General features: G+C 41.6%; 1 protein-coding gene across 4 annotated transcripts in view; it reads right to left on the bottom strand.

Moving 5' to 3' along the window:
• The window catches only part of MICAL1 (microtubule associated monooxygenase, calponin and LIM domain containing 1), a 57,991-nt gene extending 43,360 nt beyond the window's left edge, over positions 1-14,631 (bottom strand). For all 4 annotated transcript variants that reach the window (XM_089514796.1, XM_089514795.1, XM_089514794.1 and 1 more), the window contains exon 1: positions 14,478-14,631. The gene's annotated coding sequence lies outside the window, so the exon portion shown is untranslated. The remainder of the gene's footprint in view (positions 1-14,477) is intronic.
• Positions 14,632-19,560: the final 4,929 nt, after the last annotated feature.

A 19,560-nucleotide genomic window follows, 5' to 3' on the forward strand; every position in this document is an offset into this window, starting at 1 on the left:
TGGTTTGAGGTTCCTCAGTAGTGTCAAACCTCACATGGTGTTAACTGTGAATTTAAAGTGATACAACACTTAACCTACCCACTTTTATTGAAGAAAGCAAACAGCTGTGGAACTCCAGTCTGGAATGAGCTTCCAATAAAGACTGGGGCGTTGCACTCGTTTTCTGCTGAAAAACTGCATCTGGGTATTTATGGTCTTGTATTTTATTGTTATTGTTAGGTTGTAATCCCGCCTCGATCCACCTGGGAGAGGCAGAAAAATACCCCAAAAATTATTATTATTATTATTATTATTATGGTCACCAAAAAAGTTGTGTAATTTGGTCTTTAGTTAATAATTGTTATTAACTAGTTGTTGTTATTGTGTGCCTTCAAGTCCCTGTTTATTGAACTACCTCTTAGCTACTACCCAAACTCCAACAAAATTAATGTCAATGAAAGATGGAGAGGATCAAGCATGAAAGCTATCAGACTGCAAAATTAGGAATCAACAACCTTCATTAAATAACAGGCCCACACTGCAAGTCGTACTTAGAGACCAATGCTTGGTCTCTCATTTGTATACTTTTTAATGAAATAATGTAGGATGGGTGTGCTATTTTGCTTGAGTAGTTCATCAGTACAGAAATGAGGGTATTTAACTTTTAAACCCTGAGCTGTTTCATTAATCTAAATTGCCCATCTGCAGCTGATATTTTCTCCATGGAGAGAAAGGTTCAGGAAGTTCATTAATTAAATAATATATATAATTAAATACAATTATATATATGAGATGCTTCCCCAAACAAATCAGAAGCTCTTCAACCCACAATTTTATCTGTTGTAGTAGTTTTATGGATGTAAAATATGAGACAGAACTAGCACAATATATACACATATTCCTTTTGCATACTAGGAAAGCGTATTATCTCTGGAAACCTAAGCTTATTGAGGCACATCTGAGTAGAGTAAAAGAAGTTCCCAGCATCTACCAGTCTTCTTTAAAAACCAACTTGTGAAATGCTAGGAAGTTCTTAATCATGAAGTAGAGAAAAAATGTTTACAGAATGTAGCAGAAGCATTACTCAGGAAACCAAGGGGCTGTGGTTAGAAAAACGAGACAGCTCTTTTGTAATGCTTCTATGAGCCCTGTCCTGTTGTGGAATTGTGAATAGAAACACAGCTTCTCCTACGTTTAAATAAGCCATCTATGACAAATATGTGAACTCCATGCAAGACTATTGTTACAAGCATGGAGGCTCCCTCTTAAAATTCATGCCACGTGTATACACATTAAATAGACTACAATCTTTTATATTCCATCCTCCTCTTCTAAAGTGTGCTTTTATCTGTATTCCATAAGTAAATGGTTAGGAAAATCTAATCTAAAGAACACTTCAATCCTGAAGGAGCACCAATTGTTTACATATCATAGAACTGTTGAAAGAGAACATAACAAGCATGTAGTTCAACTCCCTACCATGCAAAAGTACACAGCAAAGCACTCCTGACAGATGGCCATTCAACCTCTGTTTAAAGGCCTCCAAAGAGGAAAAGTCCCCACCTTCTGAGACAGACAATTCCAACATCTCTTACTGGCAAGAAGTTTTCCCTAATGGTTAGGTGGGATCACTTTTCCTGAAATTTGAATATGTGAAATATTTAGTTTGTTTCTTAATCTTTAGAGCAGCAAAACAAGCTTGCTCCTTCTTCTGCATGATGAACCGTCCAATATTTAAAGATGTCTTGTAATATCAGTTGGCTAACATAAGTGGTAAAAAAGGGGGAAGGGTTTCCCCCACATACTATATACTCCAGACTTTGGTGAACATGGGGTAAGAGTGAGATGTGACTGGACGAATAAGAAGAGGAAGTCATATTGCTACTTCACGCAACCTCCTAGCTATTTCTCTAGGTTTTGCACAATGACATGTATGGGTGTGAGATTTTTAACCTGGCTATTTTTGACTAGGAAGGGAGATAGGATTTTGCTCCAATGTGGAACTCTGACTTTTTCCAAATACCACTGAAATCAAAAGAATTATTCTGGCACGTGTGTGTGTGTGTGTGTGTGTGTGTGTGTGTGTGCGTGTGTGTGTGTGTCTTCATATTGCCTGTTGACTTATGGCAACCCCATAAAATTTCATAGGGTTTTCTTAGGGAAGGAATATTAGAGATGGTTTTGTTAGCTCCTTCCTCTGAAATATAGCCTACAGCACCAGGTATTCCTTGGCAATCTCCAGCCAGGGCTGACTCTGCTTAAGTGTCCAAGATCAGACAGGATACATTAAATAAGAAAACAATGGTTTTAAAATATTAAATAAAACATAGGTAGGCACATGCCAGGGGGTAAGGGGGTCATATAGGCTCTCCTTGGGACCTTCATCCCTGGATCCTAATTTTAAAAACATTTTAAAATGTTGCCCCAATTGGCCTCCCCTACAGGGTATCGGGCAATTTCGTAATGATTTTGGACCCCCTTGGGCTATTAGAGAAGCATTTAAAAAAAAAATAAAAAACTGGGAGTCAACCAGAAGTCAACTACCAGTTCTCCTTAACATCACACACAGACCTCTCCCCACAGGGGAAACGTTCACTTTCCCCCTTCCCATGCATTGCCCTGAAAACATGAAATTGTATTTCATTGTGCTTTGTTTTCAGTGTTATCTGATAACAAATAAATTCTGCAGCACTACTTATCTTGAGACCTGCTTGTACATTTCCTGCATGTATCACATAGCTATTCCCTGTAGCAAAAAGTAACAATAATCACTTTATTTCTGCCTTCTTTCAGTTTTTGTGCCATCTTCCCAGTCATCTTGCATTAAACAGACATGTAATACAAACCATATGTACCATGCAGAGATCTGGTAGCTCATGGAAGCCACACCACGTAGAGGCAGGGGTTGTACACACTCAGGACCTCTGGCAACATTTTTGGTCTGATTATTTTTTCCTTGTGTATATGGGAAACGAAAAAACACTAGAAAGTATTTTAGAGCAGAGGTGAACTTGTGGTCCTCCAAATGTTGCTGAACAACAGCTCCCACCAACTATGCTGACTATAGCTGATCAAAGTTGTACTCCAACAACATCTGTAGTGCCCTATGTCCTCCCTCCATATAGATATATATGTTGCAGAGTGTTGCGTCTAACTCTGAAAGCAAACCAATTAAAAGGTTTATATTGCATTTATGCTAACCATGATGTTTCAAATGTTTGGCACAAACCAACCCATGCTGATTTCAACCAATGCAGGGAATTTTTCCTTTGCACACCAGACAGACAACATTGTAACTCCCCCCATGTATGATTAAGCCTTACTCCCAAGCCCTTTCTACCAGGAGTCATGCAAGGCAGAAAGTGGCCAGGGTACATTTGAGTTGTAAATTATGCACAAAAGTGTACATTTGAGTTGTAAATTATGCACAAAAATGAAAGGAACCAAAAGTACAAGGAAGGATTAACAAACAGGATGCAAACCAGGAGACATAGGAAGGCAGCCTCAAGATTCCCTCTTTACTCCTTGAACTTTAAAGAGGAACGATTTTCTCACCTATGCAATTTTAAATCTTGCATCCCACATTTTGACTGGTAAACAGACCAAGCCTCAATGTGAATTTCCCCAATTGTGGAACATAACACCTGGTGGCATTTGAAAACAATTGCCAGAGACGGCAGTTGTGTCATTAGGTTTCGGCAAAAGAAATGTGCTAAGGCACCTTAAGGAAACAATCTTTTGTGGTACATGTGTTCATCAAAACTAGTAGTGGCTTGTGTCTTCCATGTCAGTGGGACCACAGAAGTTTAATCCAAACATTAAAGGTGGTTTCAAAAATGCTGATCCTTAGTCCTCTAGTAGGTTTAACATTTTGTATAGTTCCTTCAAATTTCAGACTACAATCCTGAGAGGAATCTGTCCCACTGACTTGAAATCCACCACTGATTAAATCTGTTATTTGGGACACTTGAAGGAAAATGCATCTGTATACATAGCTACCCATATAGTGGACCACATCAGCAGTTCCAGCAGAGCAACTACCTTGTCACAGCAACTCCATCCCTAAGATTAAACTGGGAAATAACTGAGATACGTATATTGAAAGATGTGTTTTTTTGGTAAACGATACAAAGATCTTAGAAGGCACAAAGCAGATGATACATGACAAGTTGGAATAGTTGTTTATTTTATTGTACAATGGAATTTAAAGTCTTGTAAATAATGAATATAACATGTTCAACTTCTGTGTTGAACTATATCGATGATAACCACACATATAGAAGGAAAAGAGAGCAAACTTTGTATGCACAGAAGCTTATCAAAAATGGGAAACATTATTTTTGGAATACATCTCTGAGGAATTTTGGGAGCTACAGCACAGACGAGGCAGCATTCATTTGTTTGTTCATTTATTTATATCCAGACTTTTCCCCAAAACTGGACTCAAGGTGGCTGACAAAAAGTTCAAACAAATACAGACAAATACTGCTCTAAATTCTGGGCTCTTCATTAGATTGAAGCTCCAGATACACATGAATTCTGGGCAATTGGTGGACCCTTGGGATATAGCTGTACATACAGACTCCCTTTGCTGGCAGTTCACTTAATGTGTTGTCAGGCTGAATCCACTTCCACATCTGTACACTAAAGAATAAACAGCCCTTGATGATTTTATGACATGAATCTACTACCCCACATCTGCTTGGCATTTCCCTACTCTGACAAATGAATGATGAAGGAGATTGAGATGGAGAAATACTGTGACACCAGTATCAAAGGTCTTTCCCCCTTCCCTTCTGTGTTTCCTTATATGTCTGTTTACAGGTAGATTCTAAGCCTGGAGGAAGGGAGGGCTCTTCTCTTTTATTCAATGTGGTATTGTGTTTCCACACAGTACTTTGCACTATGCGGGTACTTAAGCAATGTATTTAAATTCACTAGGGAAATGTTGGGTGATACCAGCCACATGCTCATCAAAGCATGTAACTTGGGCTTGAAATAAATTCAGCAGTGTTGGGTAGAGCTCAAAAATTCAAAAGGTGATAAGCCTGTCTCTAGACATGAAGATGTAGATCAGGAAACACAAGAATGTTAACCAATTAAACCCTGGCCTTAATTATCTAATGTCCTAAGCAATCAGTCGTTTCCTCAACCAGTGAAGAAATACTTGTGATAATAGAGTCAGGTTTGGCAGAGCTTGTTAAACCCTCTGTGGCAGCAAGTGAATGTACAAAGAGTGGGCCAAGATGCCATTTGTCTCTGTCACATTTTGCCAGTTCACTATATTCATTAGACAGGGATGAATCTGGAATAAAGGGCTCCTGGAACTATCCATTTGTTAGTACTGAATACATAAGGAGCCAGAGTGCTACTGCAGATATGTATTTTAATTATGCTTTCTCCTATGATACCTCTAAACCTTCCAGCTACCTTTTTCTGGCCTGATTTCCAACAGTGCCAAAGACTTGTTTTTCTTTTGGACTCAACTCTTGGGAAAGTCATAGACGTACAGTTATAACCATCCAAATATTTACTAGGGTTCCAGTTCAGTCTCATCCCAGGACCCAAGATTTCTGAGCCAAAATATGAGACCTACAGACATCACCTGGGGATATCATTAAGCAATACTGATTAAGTGCCAACCACAGATGCTCATAATTTGACATTTAAACACGCACACAGAACATATTCTCTTGCTTGGAAATTCAGACAAATATCTTAGCTAAAGGGGCTGTTCTGTTACTAAGCTGGGGATTTGTACACTGCCCTTTCCTCTTGTCTGGAGCTGAACACATCAAAACTGGAGAATTTGCACCCTCACCTCTCACCTGAAGATGACTCATGAAAATTGGAAACTCAGGACCAGTTCTCCATTACTCCAGAATCATGCTGGTCAGAGATATTCTGAGAGTTGTAAATTCAAAGGGTAACCTTTGTAAACTCTGCCCAAATCCCCATACTCAAAACTACAGATTAGTATGTATCCCCTTTAGACACCATAAATCTGCTTTGCACAGGTGAGGCAAACATCATGGTATTATAGTCTCAGCCTACCTTGTGCACATACAGTGAGACACCTAAAAGGGATCAATATCAATATCAGGAGGAAATGCTGCTAAACCTGGGGTCAGGAAAATGACAGCTTCACATATATTGCTGGGTTTCAGTTCCAGCAGCCCTAGAAACCTAAGGACAATCCTGTCTATTTCAAAAGGCAAAAGATTTATATAATCTGAAGAGAAACCAGAATATGACAATCCTGTCTATTTCAGATGCATGCATGCAGCACACTGTGTTCAAGAAACCCCAGACAAAGGGAGCTCACAATCAAAGGAAGTGACATACTGGGATAGATAATAGACATCTTTCAGTGAAACTGTATAGGCAGCAAGCCACATGCAGAGAGTTACACTACTCCTGTGACCACACACTTAGCTGTCAGGCAGGGGTGTCACCAGGGGGTTGTGAGGGGTTCAGATCACACCAAATTACAAACTAAGGGAGGTGACACCACTGCTCTCCAAACACCTGTCTTTTGGCAGAAATGGACTATGGTGTTTGCCTATGTCCTTTCAAAATGTTGAAAAGATGGTGTGAGTGGGGCAAGTTTCAATGGGAAGAGAAAGGAGAGGCCCTAGCTTTTAAAAGCATCTTCTAATGAGGTTAAAGCAGGGTGCAGATCTGTTCTGGTCCTGTGTCTTTGACCTCACAATACAGACTTACTCTGTATTTGTGTGGAGGATTCAGCAACAACATGTTCATGCATTTTTAAAGGCCACTCTATAAAGGTGAGCCTTTGTGAAAAAGGCATCCACACCTAAGGAATGAAGGCCCCTCTTTTCGTAGCCACACAATCCACAATTTATTCCACTAGGGCAGGAAGAAATGGCCTTTGAAGAAGATCTCATAGCCTAGGTAGATATATATATATGAAGAGAGGCAGTGCTTCAAGAACCTGATCCCAAGCTGTGAGGAGCTTAAATGTCAAAAAGAACACCCTCCTATCTATATCTTCATTTTTCATCAGTTATACTTTGCAAAACAAGTAACCCAAATTCACCTCCCTATTCTTTCTCACTTAGAAATTCCCTGTCCAAACTTGTTTACCAGGCTGTCCCAAATTTTATTTACCAAGAACCCCATCAACATATCTCAGGCTTGTTCTGTAAGTGTATTGCAAAGTATTTAAATTGTTTTCCTTTGGATCTTGGGAATTGAAACAACAAATTCACACTCATCTGGCAACCAGGCCTAGCTACAAGATGGAAACATTTTCTAGTCTGCGTCCACCCCCATACTAAGTGTGGTGATTTGTCAGTAGAAAAAGCAAGTATCAAGGTTCTGACATGCTTATCTAAAACTGTTGTTCTTGCCTTGGTTGGACATTGTAATATAGACAATAAGCTTCTTTGGTGAGCAATGGGGAGACTAACAGAGGTCTCACCATTGCCCCTAATAAAGTTACCATGAGTCACTCCTATTGACATCAGGATTTCCTGGAACAATTTCACCAGCTCAGGTTTTAAAAGATGTCAAAACAACCCCATTGTGGGGTAAGAGGGAACTTGTACAGTTATTTCTTCACTGGAACAAGCCCTTAGGAACTTGGGACCATTTGCATAGAAAGTAGCCTATTGGGCTTATGAAGTAAAGCATTTAAAGGAGTACAGAAGAGGAATATTTAATTATTAAACCTTGAGCAGATGACAGAGCCAAAACAAAAGAAATGACAGAGGAAGATTTCCTTATTTAGAGATTTACCACATGCAGTTTATGGTGCAATAAAGTGCATTTGTTTCTTATCTGTCATGGACATTCTGGTAAAGAGATACACTCCCTTCCATTTCACCAATTACGTTTTAAATTAGTAGCTAGGAAAATGCCAAACTTGCACAAACTGCGGTTATAAACAGCCATGTTCATGCATTTTGGAAATTGGAACATGGACGTGAACAGGTGAGATATTTTTGAAGCATCACTACTGATCAGCAACACAACTCTAGTTGACATGCTTCAACTACTGTATATTGTGAACTTTTAAAAACATATTAATATGATCAAGTAGCAACAGCAGTTTCCTTTCATTCCTTTACTGCAACAAGAGTCTCAGCACTGTCCCCAGTTGCTGCAAGCAATATCAGACAGGGACAGGAAGCAATCAGCAATATAGGAGGAGGAATGCATGAGCCCAATACTTTATTTTGTTTTCTGCACATGCATGTAATGATAACTACATTTCGCAGATGCACTGGGAACATGTGGCACTCCAAGTGTTGGAATGCAACTCTTTCTCAGTCTTCATCATTGACTGTGCTGGTCAGAGCTGATCTGGAGGGCCCATACACTCTCCACCTCTCATTTAGCATTATGACAGAACTGTAACACAAGTTAATGCAGATGCAATAACCACATCCTGCACAAAAGCAGGGTTTCATAAATAAGGCTTTTCCATGCAATTTGTGAAAGCATCTTACCAACTTAATTTAGCCTTAATGTGAAATCTTGTGGGGGGGTTTTAAGCAGGAAGATATCCAGGGAAAATGAGCAGATGCTAAATAATACTTTTGAACACATGTTAGAAAGCAGTTAATGAAATGGCAGCGCTTTACTGCAAGTCATTTGTCTCTTTTTTAAAATGCCTCAAGTAAGCATCCCAAACTGGATTTCTGTATTGCAGAAATTAGTATCAATATGTTTGTCATGTTAGTTGATATTTTACAGTACTTCTAAATACTTCAATGACTTGTTGCAAATTAAATTTGACTTGATTTAATACAAAATAATTCTTACAAAGTTTAGATCCAGTGCCAACACTTTAGAGCAAGAATGGATGACTACTCTAGTTATGGGGGCCCATTTTCTTGCCCTGGAACCATTTGGAGGACACACAGACTGCCAAAATACCAATGAAAACAAAGTCCACTTGTGGTTTGGGGGGGGACAAGTATTTGTTGTTAAATAGCACATGCAAGTTTCAGCAATTTATGTGCAGGGTCAAGGAGAACCACTATAATAATCCATGAGGAGAAATAGAAGGTGACAACACAAAAGGAAGAACAGGAAACCTCTTACACAAAATCCAAACAATTAAAAGGAAATTTTAAACAAGAGTGGGGATGCTACACAACCAACAGAGGAACACATTACACGGCCCAGCAGAAATAAAAAGCCAGTGCAAACAATATTTGGATGAAGGAACGTCAATGCTTTAAAAGATGCTGATAGCACCATACTACTAATAGAAAATAGCAAAAACAATTACTGACGAAAGTCAAGGAAGAAAGCACAAGAGCAGGTTTACAGGTGAACATTCAGAAAACAAAAATAATGACTACTTAACTACAATATTACTTACAACACTTTAAAGTAAATGTTAAGACAGTGAAATAGTTCAAGATTTTCCATACCTTGGCTCAGTCATTAATAACAATAGAGACTGCAGTCAAGAAATCAGAAGAAGACTAGGACTTGGAAGGGCAGCTAGGAACTAGACAAGATCCTGAAGGGTAAACATATCTTATTGAATACTTAAGTTAGGATTGTCCATGCTATCATATCTCCAATTTCTATGTATGGTAATGAAAGCTGGAAAATGAAGAAGGTTGATAGAAAGAACATCAACTCATCTGAAATGTGGTGTTGGAGTAGAGCTCTGAAATGTGGTGCCGGAGAAGGCTTCTCTTGATGATCTCTGAGCCTGGATTGGCTCATACAGGGAGATACAGTCTGCCAAATATCTTGGACTTGAGCCATGTAGGGCTTTATATGTCATAACCAGCACTTTGAATTGTGCCTTTATACAAACTGGCAATACCGATGGAAGGACTCAATCAAGGAACCCCAGCCCTGAATCTGCAGACTTGGGACAGAGCTGCTGAGGAAAGGGTGCCCTGTAGACCTCTCATCCATAGGTTCACCATAAGTCGAAGTCAACTTGATAGCACTTAACAACAACAAATCAAAGTGACTTTCCTAAGTTATGCTCCTCCTCCTTCAGAGGAACAAGATAAAAAGAGAATTTACTGTAATGCATACACTTTCTCTCGAAAAACTACTCGCACCTTGGGCTAGGTTTAGGCAATGTGGCTGCCAAGGAAACTGGGCTACATGCATCTGCACTGTAACTGATGTCTGGCAATATCAAGGCCTCAATGGACACATGCCTGGATTAATCTTTCTATTGCTTTTTACCATGCATGTGTTTTTCCACAGGCTGCCAAGAAAGTCAAATACCAATTAGAAGGTACAATAAGAGGAAAGACTAAAGAGAGCCCTTCAGCCATGCCTTTTTGACTCTTCTCTACAACTGCTGAGTCAAAAGCCTTAATACCATCTGGCTGTTCAAAAGCAAGGGGCCCATCTGGATTATTAAAATGGATCCAGATGCAATCTTCATTTGCAACCTCGATAAATGTAAAGCAGTACCATACTTTTTTACAGTACTGTATCCTCCATCTAGGAAAATAGTGGTGGTGGTGGTGGAAATGTTAGATCCTACTCTCCCTTTCCATATTCCTATATCACAATGCAATCAACCAGGGGTACATACATGTACAACTGAGACATTTGCAATGGAAACCGCATTCTAATTAGCCATAGACTTTCATCTGCGCATATAACTATTTTTATTATCTTCTACTCTTTTCTTTGGCTGCACCCACACTGCAGAAATAATCCAGCTTGACACCACTTTAACTGCCAGGGCTCAATGCTATGGAATTCTGGGAATTGTAGTTGTAGCTCCTTTGTGGTGCCACAACAAGTTGCGATTTCCAGAATTCCAGTGTTGATCCCTGGCAGTTAAAGTGGTGTCAAACCAGATTATGTACCCAGTGTGGATGGGCTTTTTCTCCTTCTCTCTCTTTACCCTTCTCATACTGGCTAGAAGGAAAATACACCGAGTAGTATTTCCTGTTTTCAGCAATGGCCCCTGTCTCAGGCTGCTTTTTTAAAAGGCCAGTTTAAAAAAAATAGATAAGTTTTATTTCAGTTCAGCAGTCAAGCTGCCTGAGGCCTAGAGGAAGTAAGTGTGAGAATCAGGAAATGCCAACTCTCTTTACCCAGGTACAACGTTATCAAGATTGCAAAGCAAAACCCAGCTCCGGCTTCTGCTGCTCAAGGGCACAGAAAGCAATATACCCTGCTTTTCTTAGAGATCACATATGATGCTTGCTGTACACAGGGCAAAAGGAGAGTCTAGTTTGAGGTAAAGTAGTAGGATCAGGGGTGTAGCTACTGGGAGCAGGAGGAAATTGAGATCATGCTGCCCCCCCCCCCAATAAAAAATCTGCTCTACCATGAAATTTTCCATCAGTCCCCAGATTTAACATTGCAATGTCTTAGAACGTCAGTTGAACATTTAGACATACAACAACATTTGAAATCCACAAAACAGTGATAGCTTTATTGGACCTAACAAAATGAGCAAAATACATTGTGCAAGCTTTTGAAGCTCTCCTGGCTTCTTCATCACACAGGTGATAAAAATCACACAGGAGAAAGAAAAATATGAAGAGTCACAGGCCTACACTTTATCAAGATGTAGTAGTTGTTGTTATTCTGGGTTCTCCCAGCACCCACATGTCCAGAAGGAGGAATGCCCTGCCTACATGAAAATCCCTCCATACTTTCTTAACTGAGAACAACAGCAGCAGCAATGTCTTGACAAAATGTAGGCTTGTGACTAACATGGTCATATTTTTCTTTCTTCTGTATGATTTTTTACATCTTTGCCTGATGGAGAAGCCCTGTGGAGCTTCAAAAGCTTGCATCATGTATTAGAGATAACTGTACTTTGCTGTATGGTCAACAAAGCTACCCGTGTTATTTAGATATACAGTTTAGGCATTATAAAGAAAAAGGGGCAGGCAAACTTACCGAGGGAATGAGGATACATGTAAGGGTTCTAGGTGGGAATAATTTTCAGTGTCTCACTATCTACAATGCTAGAAATTTAGGGACTGAATTAAAATTTAATGGGGGGCAGAATTCCTGTTGGACCTCTCTCACTATTTGTTTAATTGTCTGTTGTCAAAGGGAATCAGAAAAAAAAGTACCTTGCAGGGTTGTAACCTAATAGATATAAATAGTCCGTCTGCCAAAAAATAGAATTTTGCTTTTTAACAAAGATCCTAGTATTACTAGAAAAGCTGCAACTTTCTTAATGGCATTAGCTGAAGCCTGTGCTTGTTATTATGAGGTTTTCCTCTTAGTTTGAAGTTTCACTGCTTTATGCCTTTAATTTGGATAGCTTTTATATTTAATTCTTGCTGATAAGTTTAGTAGAAGTATGAACGATGTTTGAAATTTTATACAGTATTATACCTTACGTATTTTTATATTTTAATTGTTGTTTGATATTTGTATGATCTCTTCATTTTATATTGTGATGACCTATGTTTATAAGGAATTAAAATTGAACCGAGCTGGGGGGGGGGGAGAGAATGGCTGTTGGGGAGACAATGCCCACATTCTCCTCCCTTCCACTCCTGAATAAGACCCACAATTTGTAAAGTTACATGTTACTAATCGTTATATGTTGAAGGCAAGCATCAATTTGTAAAAAGATGAGCACTTTGCACATGCTCGGACACACTATCAACTTTCCAACTGAAAATGCTGAGGGAGCCAGGAAGTAGGACCTCAAATTAAATATCTTTTTGGATCTTTTCTGGATTTTAAGATACCGCATTATAGCCACAACAGAGGAATCCTAAAAAGTCAGCCTGTGGACTAGGACTTTCCTATCTGAGGTTTCGACCTCCAAAATTTCTTCTTCTTCTTCTTCTTCTTAAATTTGGACTGGATGGGCATGTTTTACTTCAATGCCACCTAAAGTTTTCCTGATGAAGTGTCCTCATCCCATCTTAACAAAGAACAGGAACAGCAAAAGGCAGGCCTATGTTTGGTCTGTAACCCCTTGTGATGAAGAGTTCAGTGAAGCTCTGAAAGCTTGCAACATGTATATTGTGTATTCTGGTTGGCCAATAAAGATACCACTGTTTGGATTTGCTACAGTAGATGGCCAACATGGCTACTCCATGGATGTTTTTAAGTATCTTTTTGTGTTGCAAATGGATGTTAAATTTCCTGGACTTTGAGCATCTCCCAGTAGCCACAGGGCCAGAGGGAAAAGGTGCCAGCCTGCAAGATACTCCTCCATACCATCTGAACTGAGAACAGCAAAATGCAGGCCTTCCATTTTTTCTCTCCTGTATGGTTTTTAACACCTTGCCTGATGAAGAAGCCAGTGGAGCTTCAAAAACTTCCAACATGTCTATCCATGTGGCTATAATGTGGTATCTTAAAATCCACAAAACATCCAAAAAGATGCTATGGATTTCTGGGAATTGTAGTGTGTTGTGGCCCCAGAGCGGAAAGGCAGTTAAAGCATCTCAAACCGGTTATTAATGCAGTGTGGATGCAGCCTTAGTTTGAGGTCCTACCTCCTGGCTTATTGCATATTCAGGTTGGCTTGCAACATGCATATTGTGCCTTTTGGTTGGTGCCATAAAGGTATCACTGTAGATTTTGGAGGTTGCTTAATTTATTCCGTGTGCATTATTATTGCATGTGCCTTCAAGTTCCCTGTTGATCTAAGAAGAGTCGGTGGATGTCAGAGGGCTTTCTGATGCAAGACATACTCAGAGGTGGTTGGGCCAGTTCCTTCCTATGAAATATAGCCTGCAGCATCTGGGGTTTGTCTCCCATCCAAGTGCTAACCAGGGTCACACTGCTTAGCCTCCAAGCTCAGAAACAATCCGGTGCCGGGAGGGGATCCAGGGGAGGAAGGAAACCCAAGTCTTTGTGCACAACTGTCTCAAAGGGGTTCAGAGGGCAACTGGCACACTCTCTCAGCCCCAGAGGAGGGCAAGGGCAAAGCTCCTTCTGAAGAAACCTGCCAAGAAAAGTCCATGCTAGGCCCTAAGCGGGAAGCCCCTTGAAGGCACACACCAACCAACCTCAAGAAACAAGGGCAGCAAAAGGAGGACCAGGCCCCACCAGATGGAGGACTGTCCGGAAAAATGGAGGACAGTAAGCTCGAAACAGCCAGATAAATCTAATCCCATGCTCCTTAGTCCTGCTTCCAATGGAGGGCACTTTGGAAGTCCTCCTGGAGGGAAGGCTGGGATGGAGGCCCGTCCGGAAAAGGAGGACGCCTCTGGTTCCCTGCTCCTCCTCTTGGCTGGGTATCTGAAGAGCTCTTGCAAAGAGCCCTGTTGTTGCTGCTGTGTGGCAACCCTATCCTGGGGCTTTCCGAGCACGATCTGTCCGTCCCCTGAGGCTGAGAGAGTGTGACTTGCCCCAAGGTGGCTTCCCCGGCAGAGCTGAGAACTGAACCTTGCTCTCCAGAGTCCGGCACTCAAACCACTAGGCCATGCTGCCTCTTCAGGTCTCCTCTTATGATCCCCTTGAAACTGGAGAGGCTACGTGGCGCACTCTGCCCATGCTTAGCAGCCCCTTGGGCCCAAGGATGCCAAGGGTGGCCCAGGACTCACCTGCCCCAGCCCCGTCCTTGAGCTGCCAGGGGCCTCCTCCTCCTCCTCCTCCTCCTCCTCCTCTCCCTTGGCCCGGCAGGCGATCCAGTCCCTCCAGACCTCTGCCCTCCAGCTTTTGGGCAGGGCTGCTGTCGCTTTCCCCGGGCAAAGGCCTCCGTCCGGCGGCGGCGGCGGCGGCGGGGATGCTGCTGCTGCTGCTGCTGCTGCTGCTGCTGAGGGATGCCCTCCTGGGCTGGGATCCCCCTCCGCCTGGGAAGCACCAGCACCAACCACCAGCAGCAGCGGAGCTCTTCCCCCGGCCAAGGCAGCAGCAGGCAGCGCGGAGGGAGGGAGGGAGGCAGGGAGGCAGGGCCAGGGCCAGCCCAGCCCCAGGCCAAGCCTCCAAGCCCCAGGGAGGGAGGCAGCCCCACCTGCAGCAGGACTCCGAGGCAGGCAGCTCAGGGGCAGACTGCTCCCCAGGAGGCATTCAAAGGGAGAGCCCGGTTAGTCTGTGGCAGCAGCAGTGTCTATGGAGAGAGCCCTTGCAGCACCTTTCAGACTAAATGGAAGAAAGAAGGTGGAAGCAGGAGCTTTCCTAGACTTTGCTTCATCAGATGCATTGAAGTCTGCTTCCTCAGATGGATTTCCTAGACTGCAGTCTGCTTCTTCAGATGCATTTAAGCCTATTTCTTCAGATGGATTTCCTAGACTTAAGTCTGCTCCTTCAGATGCATTTAAATCTACTTCCTCAGATGCATTTCCTAGATTTCATCTGAGGAAGTAGACTGAAATCTGGGAAAGCTCATGCTGCCAAATTCTTGAATCCAAAAGGTGCATCAAGATCTCTCTGCATATTGATTCTCTCCAGGAAGAATGCAAAAAGGTCCTCCATTTGGAGCAGGACCGAGAAGCATGGATTTATTTTTAAATATAAGCCTTTTGAGGGTTTCTTGTGGAACATCCTCCATTTTTTACATTTACATTCCTAGGAGTGTTTTCAGCTTTTATTTGGCCATGTCCTAGACTTTTGGTGCAGTGCCTTGTCCTCCTTTGCAGCCTGACTGAGGGACGGCTTTTCCCTGCTCTCCCTCCCAGCTGCTTCCCATAGAAAGAGAACAAGGATGCCTCAAGAGCTCCCAATACAAAATCCAATGTGCATTAAAGAAAAATAAAAGGGTTGTTGTGTGCCTTGCATCGGCACTAGAGATAGAATCTGGTTTGACACCACTTGAACTGCCATGGCTCAGTGCTATAGAATTCTGGGAATTGTAGTCTGTATTCTGGGGAACCGCTCAATAACTTCAATCCCCAGAACTCCATAGCATTGAGCCAGGGCAGTTCAAGTGGTATCAAACCAGATTATTTCTCCAGCCCAAGTCATTTCTGAGTTTGGTGATGCTAAGGGGAACCTATCACGAGGGTTTTTATGGCGAGATTTGTTCAGAGAGGGTTTGCCATTGCCATCCTCTGAGGCTGAGAGTGTGTGACCCAGTGGGTTTCCATGGCTGTGCCTGGCCTCCAGAGTCATAATCCAACACTCAAGCCACTACACCACACTGGCGAATTTGCCTGTTGTAAATTCAGACATGAAGCTGCACTTCATTATAGCCCTGTTTCCCCAAGAATGAAAATAATCATGACAATGATGATGAAAGAAGTTACATAGATCCACATCAACAAGCCAAATTGTAGCATTTTTTAAAAAAATTAAATGGCACTAGCATCAGGTCTTTTGTAAAATCAATTGATCTTGATTGCTCATTGAAAACCAAATAAGGCCAAATGTTTTATGTTCCAACTTGGATAGCTCACCACAATATATTGTTAGTAGGTAAATCCATTCCCCTGCAGTGGGGAAAGAGTGGCAGATGATGGCATATTATTAGACAATCCCAACATATCACTCCTGTTAGTCCTAGCTACAGGACAACACTGTTCATATACCAGTGATAGGGAAACCATTGGCCCTACAAATGATTGGACTGCCTCAGTCCCCTTTCACTTGCCGTGATAAGTAGGGCTGCCTGGAAATGTAGATTAAAACATCTGGAAGGCCACTCTTAAGTTGATAAGACCCTTGCTTTCTGCTGTAGCAATGAGGCCAGCATGTACAGAAGATTCTCGTAAGTCTACAGTTTAGTTCTAGCAAGGATGCTGAAACCCATTTGTGTGGCTTTATGCTATTTTCAAGACTAATGGCCTATTACAGGAAATTCAAAGCCAGAGTGATCACAATGAGGATCAAGAGGAGGAAAAAGGCTTTTAGACCTGATCCACACACACACACACATACAAACATCAACATGCAGGCAGCTGCAAATGCAACTACGTATAGCCTGCACCACAAGATAGGATCTGTTTGGACGAAGTGACAATACCAAACTTGACTTTAGCCACTATGTACCATTTGTGGTTGTTGTGTACCTTCAAGTCATTTCCATCCTCCTTGAACTATGGAGACACTAGAGTGAACCTATCATGGGGGGTTTTCGGGGCACAGAGTGTATGACTTGCCTATGGTCACCCAGTGGGTTACCATGGCCTACTGAGAAATCACATCCTGATATCTATAACATTCAAAACCACCACACCACAGTGGCTGTTGTATACCATTTACTTATATGACTATGTGTTTGTGTTGATGATGAACAGTGAGACCTAAGTGGGGTGGTGCTTCCCAGGAGTGTTTTGCTTCTGAGACAGCTTCTGGCACAGGGTAGACAAACTGCAATCCTGGGGCTGTAACTGTGTGCTTTTATGGTATGTTTTTCTGATGGTTTTATGTGCCCTATTTCTGGCTGAAAAGAGATAAACTGTCTCTTGCTTAAACCTCCAGGAGCAAGAATACAATTTTTCAAAATATCTTGCACAACCACCCCCATGCTGTTAACTTCTGTCAAGTTGACTTTGACTTATGGCAACCCTATGAAAAACATCCAGGTCATCCTCTCAACAGTCCTTGCTCAGTTCTTGCAGGCCTAGGGCTGTGGCTTCCTTGATTCCATCTTTCTATAATGTGGTCTTCTTTTCCTATTGCCTTCCACCTTACCAAGAATTATTGTCTTTTTTTAGCGAGCCATGTCTTCTCACAATATGTCCCAAGTACAACAGTCTTCGTTTAGTCATTTTCATTTCTGGGGAGAACTGAGGCTCCATTATTTGTCTTTTTATCCATTCACCACATTTCAAATGAATCGATTTTCTACCTCTCAGCTTTCTTCATTGTCCAGCTTTCAAAACTATACATAGAAACTGGAAATATGATAGCTAGCACAGACAATCCTAACATTAGTGTTTGGTCATGATTTTTATTTTCTTAATGTTCAGCTGAAAACCTACCTATGGCTTTCTTCCTTGACTTTCTTCAGTCATTGTTCCAAGTCTTTGCTATTTTCTATTAGTGGTATGGTCTCATCTGCACCATTTAAATTGTTGGTGTTCTTTTGTTGATATCCAGTTTTCACACTTCCTTCCTACTAGTCTAATCCTTCTTTATGTATGATTTAAGCTGTTTAACGTAACAAACACACACCCCCTCCTCTCCAGCTCTTCCTAAATCTCAGATATTTTTGCACCCCCTACACCTGGCATTTGGTTTGTGTGTTGCTGTGTGCCTTCAAGTCACCCTAAGGCGACACTATCATGGGTTTTTTTCTTGGCACATTTCTTCAGACAGGTTTGCATTGCCATCCTCTGAGGATGGAAGTGTGTGACTTGCCCAAAGTTACCCAATGGGTTTACATGGCTGAGCCAGGATTCAAATCCAGTTCTCCAGTCATAGTCCAATGCTCACTACTATACTGTGGTGGCTCACAAACAACCTGCATTTGAAACATCATGCTACTCATCCCATTAAATTAAAACAGTATTGAATACAAAAATTGTATTCATGATGAATTTCCCTTTATATTGACTGCTGGCTTTATTGTCCATATTGCTAGCTGCACCTTCCCCTTAATTATCATGATCATCTGTTTTGAAGGCTACATTTAGGTGGCACCTTCTCATGGCTGATTTAGTAATGCAATGTTATCCAGACTCAACGTAGACGAGACGTAGGGGAAAAGAGGCAGGAGTTCTAACAGGTTCATGGGATATGTATCTCAGTTCCTACCTTGTTTAATTATGTCATGAGTCTGACCTGCAATAATAATCCTGCTAGCTCCCAATCTGCCATTTGGACTAGCGGCCAGTAATCTGCAAAGGGATCAGCTTTATCCCCATACTACTTGCTGGTGTCACATGTGCCAAAGAAATACGCCTGACAACTGAAACACCCTCTATGTGGCTGCACCCACATATTAGCTACTCCACTTTCTTTCTAACTGGCTATCTGTGTTAGATCTCTTTCCTGTTTTTTTTTTTAAATTTAGAGTTGATTTTAAATCTGTTAATGTTGATTTCCTAACAGCCTCTTGTTGAACTGAAGTGCTAGTCTGCTCTGGGTGGAGTAATATGCAGCTTCTGCATACAAAACATGGTAAATGTTAAACAGCTTGTTTATAATAATGTTGGGGCTGGGATTGTGTAACATTAACACTGTGATGTATTTGTGCAAACCTTGGAGCAAGGAGCTGTCTTAGGCCCGGGTTCCAGATGACCTGCTGTGTTTGCAGGTGACATGCCAGTGCTTCTGAAAGGCCTTGTTGACTCTCCCAGGGGTTTCTTGCCATCCTATGGATGCATCCTTTCTTGTGGTAAATAATGCATGACTTCCAAATCCAAGGGACAATGAGAAGGGGAGCCATGTAATTTTTCCCATAAATCAACTTCATGGGGTTACATCCTTCCCACTTCTCTCACCTCTGCCACAAACCCCACCACCACCATTATTTGATTTGTTCCAAAAGAACAACTCCTGTCCCATTTTGCCTTCCAGCCAATAGGAAGTCTGTACTTCATAAAAGGCAAGCATTTAAAGCAGAAGGCTGCCTATGGCCCTTGGGACCCCAAAGTGTGGCCTGTCAAGCCCTCCTTCCCCAAACTCTCTAAATCCCAATTTTTAAAAAACCATGCTAATATTTAGGCAATTTGCACAAAAAAAACAGCCAAATGTACCCCCGATCAGGTGCAAATATAGTGGTTTATTCCCCTAATCCCCCCC

The sequence above is a fragment of the Sceloporus occidentalis genome, unplaced genomic scaffold, assembly GCF_023333645.1.
Source record: "Sceloporus occidentalis isolate IW3139 unplaced genomic scaffold, rSceOcc1.0.p SCAF_3, whole genome shotgun sequence".
Lineage (NCBI taxonomy): Eukaryota > Metazoa > Chordata > Lepidosauria > Squamata > Phrynosomatidae > Sceloporus > Sceloporus occidentalis.